The sequence below is a fragment of the Pelodiscus sinensis genome, chromosome 3 (assembly GCF_052426305.1).
Source record: "Pelodiscus sinensis isolate ZL-2025 chromosome 3, ASM5242630v1, whole genome shotgun sequence".
NCBI classification, from domain to species: domain Eukaryota; kingdom Metazoa; phylum Chordata; order Testudines; family Trionychidae; genus Pelodiscus; species Pelodiscus sinensis.
Genome location: NC_143054.1, coordinates 130,871,801 through 130,884,586, shown reverse-complemented (window position 1 = coordinate 130,884,586; position 12,786 = coordinate 130,871,801).

Below are 12,786 nucleotides of genomic sequence, written 5' to 3'. Positions count from 1 at the left end.
GAATACCAAATACAGGGCAGGCCCATTGCTCTGTGAAGAGGGAGAAACAATAAAAGGAAACTTGGAAATGGCAGAGTTGCTTAATGACACCTTTGTTTCAATTTTTGTCAAGAACACTGATGGTGATGGGATGCCTAACACAGAGAACGCTAGTGGAAATGAGGTAGGTTTAGAAGTAAAATTTAAAAAGAACTAGTTAATGTGTCCTAGAACACTCCAGGATCTGATAGAGGTGGTATCTGAGACTTTAGCTATCATCTTTGAAAAGTCATGGAAGTCAGAAGAGAAATCAGAAGACTGGAAAAGGGCAAATATAGTGCCCATCTATAAAAAGGAAAACAAGAACAAATCAGGAAACTACTAACTTCTGTGCAAAGGAATATAATGGAGCAAGTAATTAATGAATTCATCTGCAAACCTCTGGGAGAAAATAAGATGATAGGTAACAGCGAACATGGATTTATAAAGAACAAATAATGTCAAACCAATCTGATAGCTTTCTTTGATAGGATATCAAGCCTTGTGGATAAAGGAGAAGCGGTGGATGTGGTACACCTAGATTTAGTAAAGCATTTGATATGGTCTTGAATGACTTTCTTATCAATAATCTAGGGAAATACATCCTAGATGGGGCTATGATAAGGTTGGTGCATAACTGCCTGGATAACCATTCTCAGAGTAGTTATTAACGGTTCACAATCATGCTGGAAGGACATAAGTAGGGTTTCACAGGGGTCTGTTTTGGGACCAGTTCTTTTCAATATCTTCATCAATGATTTGGATGTTGGCATAGAGAATATGATTATTAAGTTTTCAGATGATACTAAGCTGGGAGGGGTTACAAGTGCTTTGGAGTACAGGGTCATAATTCAAAATGATCTGCACAACCTAGAGAAATGGTCTGAGGTAAATAGGATGACATTTAATATGGACAAATACAAAATACTCCACTTAGGAAGGAACAATCAGTTTTACACATACAGAATGGGAAGTGATTGTCTAGGAAGGAGTACTGCAGAAAGGAATCTAGGGGTCATAATAGACCACAAGTTAAGTGTGACATGGTTGCAAAAAAAGTAAATATGATTCTGGGATGCATTAACAAGAGTGTTGTGAGCAAGACACGAGATGTCATTTTTTCGTTCTACTCTGTGGTGATTAGGCCTCAATTGGAGTATTGTGTCCAGTTCTGGGCACCACATTTCAAGAAAGATGTGGAAAAATTGGAGAAGGTCCAAAGAAGAGCAACAAAAATGATTAAAGGTCTAGAGAACATGAACTATGAGGGAAAAACTTCCTAACTATCAGGGTGGTTAAGCACTGGAATAATGGTGAATCATGTTTGCTTTTTTTGCACCGTTGACTCATGTTTAACTTGACATCCACTGTACTCCTTCCTAGACAATCACGTCCCATTCTGTGTGGTGTAAAAGTAGAAAGAATTATACTGTAAGAGAAAGATGAATTGTGCTGTAATAATTGAATAAGTTGAAGGAATACTGTTTGTCTTTTAAGAGGAAGAAGAAAAGTATGTTAATGTTGTTTGTAGGTATGCAGATCAGAGTGCTAACCAGGTGGCCTGAGTTAACAGGAAAAGGAACATTAGGTGCTAGGCAGAAAGCAATTGAGATAACCAGGGAGATATGGACAGGAGATCGCTGTGTGCTTGATGTTGAAATGAAGATACTTGACTAATCTCACACTAATCATGTGAAGTTTTGCCCCTCTTTTTAACTTGACTTTCTTTTGACTGTATAAATCAAGGGGTTTGAACCTTGTATGGTACTCACATTTTCTGGGTGCATTTAGCAGAGCGGCTTTGCTAATAAACAAACTGACAAATCTGTGAGTCCTGTCTGACTTTGACAGTGGGTATGTCTAGACTGCACCCCTTTGCTGGCAGAGGGATGCAGATTAGGCAGGTCAAAATTGCTAATGAAGAGGTGATTTAAATATCCTGAACTTTATTAGCATAAAAATGGCCGCCGCTTTTTTTGGCACAGACCTGTCAGAGAAAAGCAGCAGTCTAGAGGCTGATCTTTCGCTAAAGAAAGCCTTTTCCAATAGTTCCTTCCTAAGTGGAGTACTTTGCATTTGTCCTTATTAAACTTCATCCTGTATACCCTCAGGCCATTTCTCTAGTTTGTGCAGATCATCTTGAATTATGACCCTATCCTCCTACGTACTTGCAACCCTTACCACCTCGGCATCATAAGCTGGTTGATTCAAGGAGTTTTAATCTGAGCTTTATCACTGACTTTCTCTGGGTCCATTATAAAATCACAGACGTTCTTTTTTAGTTTCCCAAATTTATAAAAGGGGAATAACAACACTTCCCTAACAGCTGGAGGTTGGGATTAATAGATTTTAAGGCAAAAACACGCAGCAGAAATGGAAACTTGATCACACCTGTAAGCAGGGTCTGAACTGCTGCTTGCTATCAGCCAGCTAAAAGGAGAGAGCTGCTCTGGGCGTGGGTGTGCCCACTCCAAGGCTGTGTCTAGACTGGCCAATTTTTCCGGAAAATTAGACGCTTTTCTGGAAAAACTTGCCAGCTACCTACACTGGCTGTTTGAATTTCTGCAAAAGCACTGACTTCCTACTGTAAGAAATCAGTGCTTCTTGCGGAAATACTATTCTGCTCCCATTCGGGCAAAAGTCCTTTTGTGCAAAACTTTTGCGCAAAAGGGCCAGTGTAGACAGTTCAGATGTTTTCCGCAAAAATGCCCCGATTGTGAAAATGGCGATCGGGCCTTTTTTGCGGAAAAGCGTGTCTAGATTGTCACGGACGCTTTTCCGCAAAAAGTGCTTTTGCGGAAAAGCATCCGTGACAATCTAGATGCTCTGTTCCAAAAATGCTTTTAATGGAAAACTTTTCCGTTAAAAGCATTTCCGGAAAATCATGCCAGTCTAGACACAGCCCAATTGTTTAGCTCTGCAAGATAATTAACTGTTAACTGTTAATATGTAAATACAGCTCATTCCAGGAGGGGGAAGGAATTCAAGGTGTGGCTATGTAAATCTAATTCAGTCAGGGCTGATGGAGGATCAGTGTTGGAATGGAATGTGGTGTTTTGTAAATAATTTGGGGTTGTCGTGGGGGTCACTAATCATGCTACCCCTAAATGTGGGAACTGTAAAACATGACACCAGTGCTTGCAGGAGAGACACCACCATTGTAAGAGGTCTCCGGGGAACAAGCCTCCCCCCTTTCAGAGTTGAGTGAACTGAGCTGGGGGGAAAGGCTAAAGGGCTTGAGTCAGCCTGCTTCACACCTGCCAGGTGTGAGCTGTAAGACTGGTCTCACTTGCCCCTGCCCCCCCTTTGTTTTAAGGACAGATCTAAAGCAGACTCCATGAGGAGTCTTTTTGCTAGTCCAGTGGAAGCTGGAATCCTGTGTCAGTCTGGGTGGTGGCTAAAAAGTTGAAATCACTAAGGCTATGTCCACACTCGTGGCTTCTTGCACAAGAACATCTTGCACAAGGGTTCTGCACAAGAAAATGTCCACACTGCCATGTGCACGCTGTGCTTTTGTGCAAGAGCTCCCATGGCAGTGTGGACACTCTCTTGGGCAAGAAAGCTCCGATGGCCATTTTAGCCATAGGGGTTTCTTGCGCAAGAAATCCCTGCTGAGCATCCACACTGCCCTCTTGCGCAAGAGCTCCTGCACCTGTTAAAAAAGAGTGTAGCTCTTGAGCAAGAAGACCTCTCTTACCACGCCGTACTGTAAATTTCCTCGCGCAAGAGCGGGTGGGCAGTGTAGATGCTCTGCGGATTCTTGAGCAAGAACGGCCATACTTGTGCAAGAAGCCGCAAGTGTAGACATGGCTTAAGAGCTGAAATCACTAGTTTGGCTGGGAGCCAGACCTATTGCAGCCAGTGAAGCAGTGGCAACCAGTGGAGTGGCTGGTGAGAACGATTGGCAGGCGGCAGGTAGAAGTGGCAGCAGGCAACCAGCGGCACGGTGTGGCTGGTAGGAGTGGCGGCAGGCGAGATGCGGTGGCAGGTGACCAGCGGTGTGGTGTGGCCAGTAGGAGCGGTGGCAGGCGACCAGCGGAGCGTCCGGTGTTGTGGAACGAGACAGCTGGTGGAGCGTGGCAGAGTGGCTCGCTTTAAAGACTGCAGCAGAACCCTGCGGAGAGGTGGGGCTGTCAGCCTCGGATCACATAAGGTGCCCCTATCTATCCCCTTGTCCCCATTTTCACCATGGTTGGGAGGCAAAACCCTGTAGGTGAACTTTTGGACTCTGGGCAGCTCTGTCCAGGGACAGAGACTTTTGGGGTATCGGACTTTGGGACTTGGGGTGATTCTTGGCTGGAGGGGCGGCCTTAGCTCATGTTTGTGCTATGAACTCTGTTTGTGGTATTTTCCCAAGTTAATGTCATACAACTTCTCTCTCTGTTTCATTAAATGTTTCCTTCCTACACTCAGACTCTGTGCTTGTGAGTTGGGAAGCATTGCTTCTCAGAGGCGCCTCGGGGTGTGTGAATTTCCCAGGTTGCTGGGTGGGGGCTCAAGCCGGTTCTGTGTGAGATGAACCCATACATATTGAACCCAGCCCTGGTTGCTGCTAGGCCTACCCAGCAGAAGGGTTACACACCCATGACAAGTGGACATCTGGGTAACTAAAATCATGGTGGACCACAGTCATATTGTCAGACCAGAGAGTGCCAGGCTAGAGAGGTTCAATCTGTGCAATATTTTTTATGTGATTAAGCTGCCTTATACAACTGTAAAATCCATCATGTCCTGGATACATTTCCATTTCCTTTAAAGACATATCTTATATAAGATAATGTGTTCAAAGTTATGTACTTCTTTTAGTTTCTCTTGACATAACTGTGGGGAATCATGGGAGATGTAAGTCTATGTGGCAACAGCAGCATCCCTGTATTGGTTTCACCAATGATGCATATGGCGGTAAAATGCATTATGATGAGGTAGCTAATGTTTGTAAATTGCTATTTTTGCACTGAAATTCACCTAAATACACATGCCACATGGCTGGAATCTGAGTGACCTACAGATCCCCAGTTTATCTGAATCCTCTTACTCATTGCTACAGCCAGAGGATAGAACATCTGTCTCTCTTTATGCATTACTCCCTAAATGTTCTCATTCTGTAGGTGGGCTCAGCTGATTGCATGGAAACATTTCAGATTAAAACTATGGGGGTGTATCAAACAGAGATCTAAATGGATTTATGTATTATCGTGCATAGCTGAGTAATTCCTTATAGCTTACAAAATTCCAACAGGCAAAACAAATTTCATCTCAGATCAATGAAAATGCAAATTCTATAGAGGACCGTATATCTGCATAATTCTTTTTAATTCAACTGTAGTCGAAATAGAAGTGTTGTTTCTGGATAAATATATAATTGTAGATGAAGTAGATTGCAGTCTTCTGAAAAAACTCAGTATCATCTTTATCAAAAGGAAAGTGATATGAATTTGCAACAAAAGAAACTCTAGAGTCAGCATGTACTATTATTAATAAGGATATTTGCATTTCCTTGTCTTGATGCAGGCTGACAGAAATAGTGTATGAATAATAATAATAAAAACTCCTGTAGTGTATTACATGTACCTTTGAAATTGCTTTAATGTATCCAAAGCTTTCTGGATGCAGTTAGCAGAGTCGAATTAGACTTTGCCCAAAATCTACTAATAATGGCATATCAGCAATAAGTGCCTGTTTTTTAATAAAACTTCAGTCTCATAAAAATATTGGAGATATGCTGCTGGAATTAACTACAGATTGGACCTCTATAGTCTGGACTGCCATAGTCTGGCAACATCTGTGGTCCGGCATCCCCATGGGTGGTCCCTGGCTGGACCACTCAGGGAGAAAAGCCAGCCCTAGTGTTCAAGCTCAGAGAGTGAGGGGGAAGAGCAAGAGTGAGGGGATGCTCTCTGGAAGAGGCAAGGTGGTTTTGCAGCCCTGCACACCAGCTGGTAGCAGCAAAGGGGACAGCACTGACAGAGTGGAGACTAGGGGCAAACTTGGGGGGAAAGTCAAGGTGGCCACAGAATCCCATGGCCGGGGCCAGGAACGCAGCCCAGTGTCGGTTAGACTTGGTGCACTCCTGGCCCCCACCTGTGGGCTCCACAGCGACCCTGCCTCTTCCCCTTAACTTCCCCCCTCCAGGCCCGGCTCAGCCTACAGCAGCAGAGGGACCAGTATTGACCTCCCCTGGTCCGGCAGATTCCCTGGATCTGGATCAGTGAGCTCCTAAGTGTTGCCCAGCCCCAATGTAGTTGAAATCTTTTCCCTCTGTGTTAAGCCCAAATATAAAGGGCAGAGGGAAGGAATCAACCTACTCAGGCAGTAAAGTGGGAGGAAACATAATTTGCAGCTATTATTGCAACTCTACACTTGCTGTAACCCCTACTACTGCTACACCTATGCTCCTGCCCTGTGGAAGTCAATGGCAAGTGACGAGTTTAGTGGTGGAGCTCACCAAATCCTCCCTCACCTCAGTGGTCCACAATGCAGAGAAGTGTGAAAATATATTCAGAGAAATCAGGTGTGATCTACTGACCAGAGGATTGGGTATCAGTAATTCCTATCTTCTAGCTCTGACATTTTCTGTTATCGTGAGCAAGCTACTTATTATCACTGTGCCCTGACTTCTCAGTTGTAAAATGGAGAGAATACCATATTTACAAAGTCACAGTGATATTGTGATGATTGGTTAGTTATGTTTGCGAAGCACTTTGCTGGCTGAGATTCTTGTCAATAAAAAGGCTAGTAGTTAAATAAACTATTGGTTTTCTTTTACAGTCAAACAGAACTTTTGAAAGATAGAACAGGTTCAAGTACAGGTATAGATTTCTGACTAGATTTATTTTATTAAACAAAAGAGTCTGATTCTTGGATTACACTACAAGGCCCTGTGTTGTAGATGAGGAGGGGAAAAAAAATCTTGTCTGGATAATTGAATGCATGGTGACCAATCTATTGTACATGACCCCATTTGAGATTCATTTGGATGTAAAAAATGCTGCTCTCAGGTGAATCAAATACTTTGTAGTTTGCAGTCTCAAGGACTCAGCCTATCACTACAGGTATATTATTGATTAATTTACATAAGCCCTTGAGTGCTCATGCCTTCTGTTCAATCAGGGACTGGATTGTTTTATGCCATTTTCAATAATTTCATACAGACACAAGGATGTCTGACACATAAGGATGTTGAGGGAATGCTTTATGGGATAGTTATAAACTCACTGAGGGCTGCAGCTGTTGCTTAGCAGAATAGATTCAAAAACTATACCACACAGGAATGCTCTCTTCTTCTGTTTTTACTAGCTTCTCCTCTTTGCAGAATAATTATTTTAAGCTCAGGTTTGCTGGCATGACCTATTCTTTATGGATAGTGCACCCAAGATATTTGGCTTTTGCTTACATTATCTCAGACAGTGCTAAGAAAGACTTTTTATAAATGAATTACAGGGCATCCCCGCTATAAGTCGCCCTGGTATACATCCGTTCTACATTAAAGTCATTGATGCTTGTAGGAACTCATTCGTTATAAGTCCTCCCATTCCCCACTCTTAAGTCTCACAAAAAAATCCCCAAAAAACCCAACACCTGTTTGCACAAATGGAAGTCAGACGTGGGAAAAAAATTCCCTGCTTTAAGTTGTTTCGCTATAAGACCACGTTTTTTGGAATATATCTTGGACTTATAGAGAGGATGGCCTATACACATATAAACAGGAAAAGTTATTATATATTATTATGCATTGCTCTAAAACTTCAAGAGCCATCATTTGGGGGCTAGTTCTGCATTCAGAAAAACGCACTGCTCACAGGATTGTCAAGTCATTGTTCTATTGTAGTCTATCGAATAGTGCCACTTTATAGAACTTTTGTGTGTGTCACTTTTCTGTTCAGAAATTCACTTTTAAAAAACGAATGTTGATGCAAGATGATCCCTTCATATTTCTGAATTATAATTTGGAACCTTATTCACCCCAATTAATTAACAGTCATAAAATAGGACTGTTAATTAATTGCAATTAGCTCACATGTTTAATTTAGAAAAATTAATCGTGATTTTAAAAATTGTGATCAATCACAATTTTAATAGCACTGTTAAACAATAGAATACCAGTTAAAATGTATTTGATATTTTGATCTTTTTCTGCATTTTCAAATATATTAATTTACATTACAATGGAGAATAGAGTGTACAGTTACTGCACATTATTATTTGCATTACAAATATTTGAACTGTAAAAATGATACGCAAAAGAAATAGTATGTTTTCATTGACATCATATGAGTACAAGTAGGCTACATCTAGATTGGCATGATTATCCGGAAATACTTTTAAGGGAAAAGTTTTTCCGTTAAAAGTATTTCCGCAAAAGCGCGTCTAGATTGGTCCTGAGCATCCTGCGTCTGCTTTAAGGAGGCTTGGGTTGCCAGGAAGTCCAAGAGCTGATTGTGGCTATGGAGCCTCTGAGCATCCACTAGGGGTTTTTTCCGATTAGCCTGATTTTGCGCAAAACATCTTAGTTGCCTGTCTACACTGGCCCTTTTGCGCAAAAACATTTCCACAAGAGGGCTTTTTCCCGAACGGGAATGTCAAAGCATTTGCGCAGGAAGCACTGATTTCGGACAGTAGAACATCAGTGCTTTTGCGCAAAAGCAAGCGGCCAGTGTAGTCAGCTGGCAAGTTTTTGCACAAAAACGGCTGCTTTTGCGCAAAATCTTGCCAGTCTAGACGCACCCCTACTGTATTATTAACATTATACAATTACTGTAATACAATCATTTTATCATAGAATTGACATCATACAAGTCATGTAATGCAATCACTTTATCATAGTAGTGCAACTTACAAATATAGGGTTTTTTTGTTACATAACTATAATTTAACTGTAGGTACAAAGCTGCAGTTGCTAAGCAGAGTGACATTTTTAAAATGTGTGCTAATATTTACATTGTCACCACAGTATCTTTTTCTCCACACAGTCTTCTTGTGAGATTTCAGTTTTCTCTGGTTCTAGATATGTCTGACTCACATTATTTCACAAGAAATCACATTCATTTTAATAACATTTCAGGATCCTCAACTATCTTTGTCGCTGAAACTTTTGCAGATACTAAATAATACTCATATGTATATTCCAGTCTCTCTTTAGCAGCTGATATATTGTGTTTTTCAGGAGTTAATGGATATTAATGCTCAAACCTTCGATTGGTGTAAATTAGCATAGCTCCACTTATTTTAGGGTCATTATTCATTTCCTGTTGTTAGAACAATAAACCTCAATTTACTGTGTAAACTAAGCTTCTCGCTAAGGCTACGTCTACACTGCTGGTTTTTTTCAGCAGAAGATATGCAAATAGCGCTCTCATTTGCATATCTTCTGCCGAAAAAAATGTCAGCATAGACATTGCCTTACAGAGAATGTGGCACTTCTGAGTTGTCAGACTGAGACCACAGGAGCATCTTTCCTTCCCTGTGCCTATTCATTCCATTGAGTGCACATAGTGCATACAGAGAAAGAAATGCAAGAGACAACCTTTCTAAAACCATGTTTGTGGTAACTTTTTTGGTAATATGTTATGTGTTCTTTTTGGACCACATTTTAAAACAACACCAACAAAATGTTTTTGACAAGGCACAGGACGAACTCAGCTCAGTTCCTCACAAATGAACACTTGTCCTGGTTAATCAATTCTTAACATGACCATTCTAAGAGGTCAGATGGAGTTCTGCAGGATGGCAAAAACTGTTGTATAAAAAAACCCAGTCACCAGACACCCCAGGGCTCAATTGCTCCATTCTGTTGGCATGCACAAGGAAGGAGAAAAATGAAGGCAAACAGGCTGTGACTATGGTAAATTCAGCTCATTATTCATTTTGTTCTGTGAGTGACAGGTTGGAGACCCATTTAGAGGAGGCAGAGAAGTTCTTCTCACCCAAAAGACCCATGAGAAAAATCTAGTTTTAACTATCCAATGCATATCACACTGCTCTACCCCCTTGGCCACATCCCTTTGGAAGCAGCTGCATGACTCATTCCAAAGCCAGGCTGCCTTTATCTGCTGAATTCCAGGGAGTCAATTCTCCTGCCCTCTGTGAGTAGAACAGAAGACAATGAAGTGGCAGTAACATTAATGTCTTGCTGATTTGGCTTCTGGAAAGGCTTTCTAGGGGGAGATAATGGTCTGCTGCCCTGTGTCTCTCTCTGTGCTTTCCAACTCCCACAGCTTCCTAAGGTAACAAATGTCCACATATCTGATGCAAGCCACTGGAACTGTGAGAATATATTTAATAAATAATGTGACTTAGTCCAAGATGGCTATTCCAGAGCACTTTCATGGAGATTCTGTGGCTGTGTCTTTATTACATCCCTCTTTTGACAAAGGGATGTAAATTAGGCACTTCGACATTGCAAATGAAGCTGGGATTTGAATTTCTCGTGCTTCATTTGCATAATCACGTAATGGTGCTCTTTCGAAAAAATGCTATTTTGAAAGTAAAACTGCAGTCTAGACGTGGTTCTTTCGAAAAGGGAAGGCTTTTTTGAAAGAGCGCCATTATGTGATTATGCAAATGAAGCGCAGGAAATTCAAATCCCGGCTTCATTTGCAATGTCGACATGCCTAATTTACATCTCTCTGTCGAAAGAGGGATGTAATTTAGACACTGCCTGTATTTGCTCTCTTCTTCATGTCCTGTCATCTAAATTAAAGTCATCCACAAAGGAAGTACATTTGCTCATTGTTTATTGAAATATACAGTGTCAGGTAGAGTTTCTAATGGCTCAGGTGGTTGGGATGGTGGTGGAAGGAGAGGTGAGCATGCAGTATATTTGTTTCTCTCCTCCTGCTATGATTTCTCCTCATATTTAGGGTTCTGATTCTCTACTGATACACTTTTTCTTTACTCAGTGCACAGTCAACCAGTGCAACTCCTTGCCAAATGATGCTGTGAAGACTAGGACTTTAAGAGGGTTCAAAAAAGAGCTAGATAGATTCATGGAGGTTAGGTCCATCAATGACTATTAGCCAGGATGGTAGCAATGGTGTCCCTAGCCTCTGTTTGTCTGGAAATGGGTGACAGGAGAGGGATCATGTGAGGATTACCTGTTGTGTTCCCTCCCTCTGGGGCATTGGCCACTGTCAGCAGAAAAGATACTGGGCTAGATGGACCTTTGGTCTGACCCAGTATGGCCATTCTTATGTTATGTACTGCCTTGCCCCTCGATAAACCTTCACACTTATTCCATTTGCTCTGGTTGCACTTTACAGCTTCTTCATGTTTGCTTGAGTGACCCCTCTCCCCAGCACAGTGAAGAATCCAGTCCTTGCTCTTCTCTGCAGTGTGAAACTGAGGTATAATTCTGACCCTAGGCAATGAATATCCATTGAAATGCAGAAGCCCTTGATTAGGTCTGAACACTGAGTGGGTTTAATTTCATGCATCTAATAAGGTGTGATGCCAAAATCTGACACTAATGTAAAATCTTAGAGACATTGATTATTTTGCTCAAAGACTGCTTTTGTTTGTTGTTTTTTTCTCCATAATCACTTCTGTTTCCGAGTGACAAGGCTCATCAGTTTGATTACTTTCTGACAGTGAAGTGACAGCATGCCAGTCAGGCAGCCGCAAGCAGTTAGCTGGCCCCTTTGTTGCTGTTGTCATTTGACTTGAAGCTGCTCAGATGCTAGATTTTGACAATATTTCAAAGAGGCTCAGAGCCCATTCTTGACACATCTAACATGCCATGTCTCAGCCAAAATGCATAGAAAGTGAGCTCTTTTCTAAAGCATTGCTGAATTTGTGTGTGTGTGTGTGTGTGTGTGTGTGTGTATACATACCAAATAGGAAAGAGTATTTAGATGTAAAGAATGTAGATGCCAGGTTAGTATGTGACACAACTATTTTCCCTTCTGATCAGAAATTCTGGCTATATCTACACAGCTGCGTTAAGGTATGTCTACACTTGCACCCTCTTTTGAGAGAGGGATGCAAATGCAGCTGAGCAAAATTGCAAATGAAGTGCGGATTTGAATTTCCCGTACGCAATTATGCAATGAAGCACCACTGCTATTTCGAATACCCTATTCTGAAATAACAAATACTGTGTAGACGCAGTTATTTTGAAAGAAACCCTCTTCTTTTGAAATAATCGGTAAACCTCATTTTTTGAGGAGGATATTTCGAAATAGCAGCAGTCCACGATTATGCAAATGAAGCACGGGAAATTCAAATCCATGCTTCATTTGCATCCCTCTCTCAAAAGAGGGTGCAAGTGTAGACATACCCTTATTTCGGAATAACTGATGTTATTCTGATATAATATAGTCCGCGTCTACACTACAAGCAGTTATTTTGACATAATGTCAAAATAATGTTGAGCTGGAGGACTCCTTATGCTGACTCCTGTAATCCTCATTTTATGAGAAGTCAGAGGAAGAGTGCTCTAACTCAGACTTCCTGCAGTGTAGACAGTCCCAAAAGCCAAAATAAGTTATTTTGATTTGAGCTACTTCAATTGCATAGCTTACGTTGTGTAGCTTATTTAGCTTTATCCCTGTTGTGTAGATGTGCCCTCTGTTAAATATTTAGAAGAGCCAAAAAAAACTGTTTTTGCTTTGGAGCCATTTGAATAGAACACAGAAGGATTTGGCATTTAGCTTTTAATTGTCATTAAATGCAAATGAAAACCAAGTTACACATTCTGGCACTAGATAAGAAACATCACAATCCAAGGACTTTATGCTTGTGTTCCATGAAAGAAGATAGCTATTTCACACT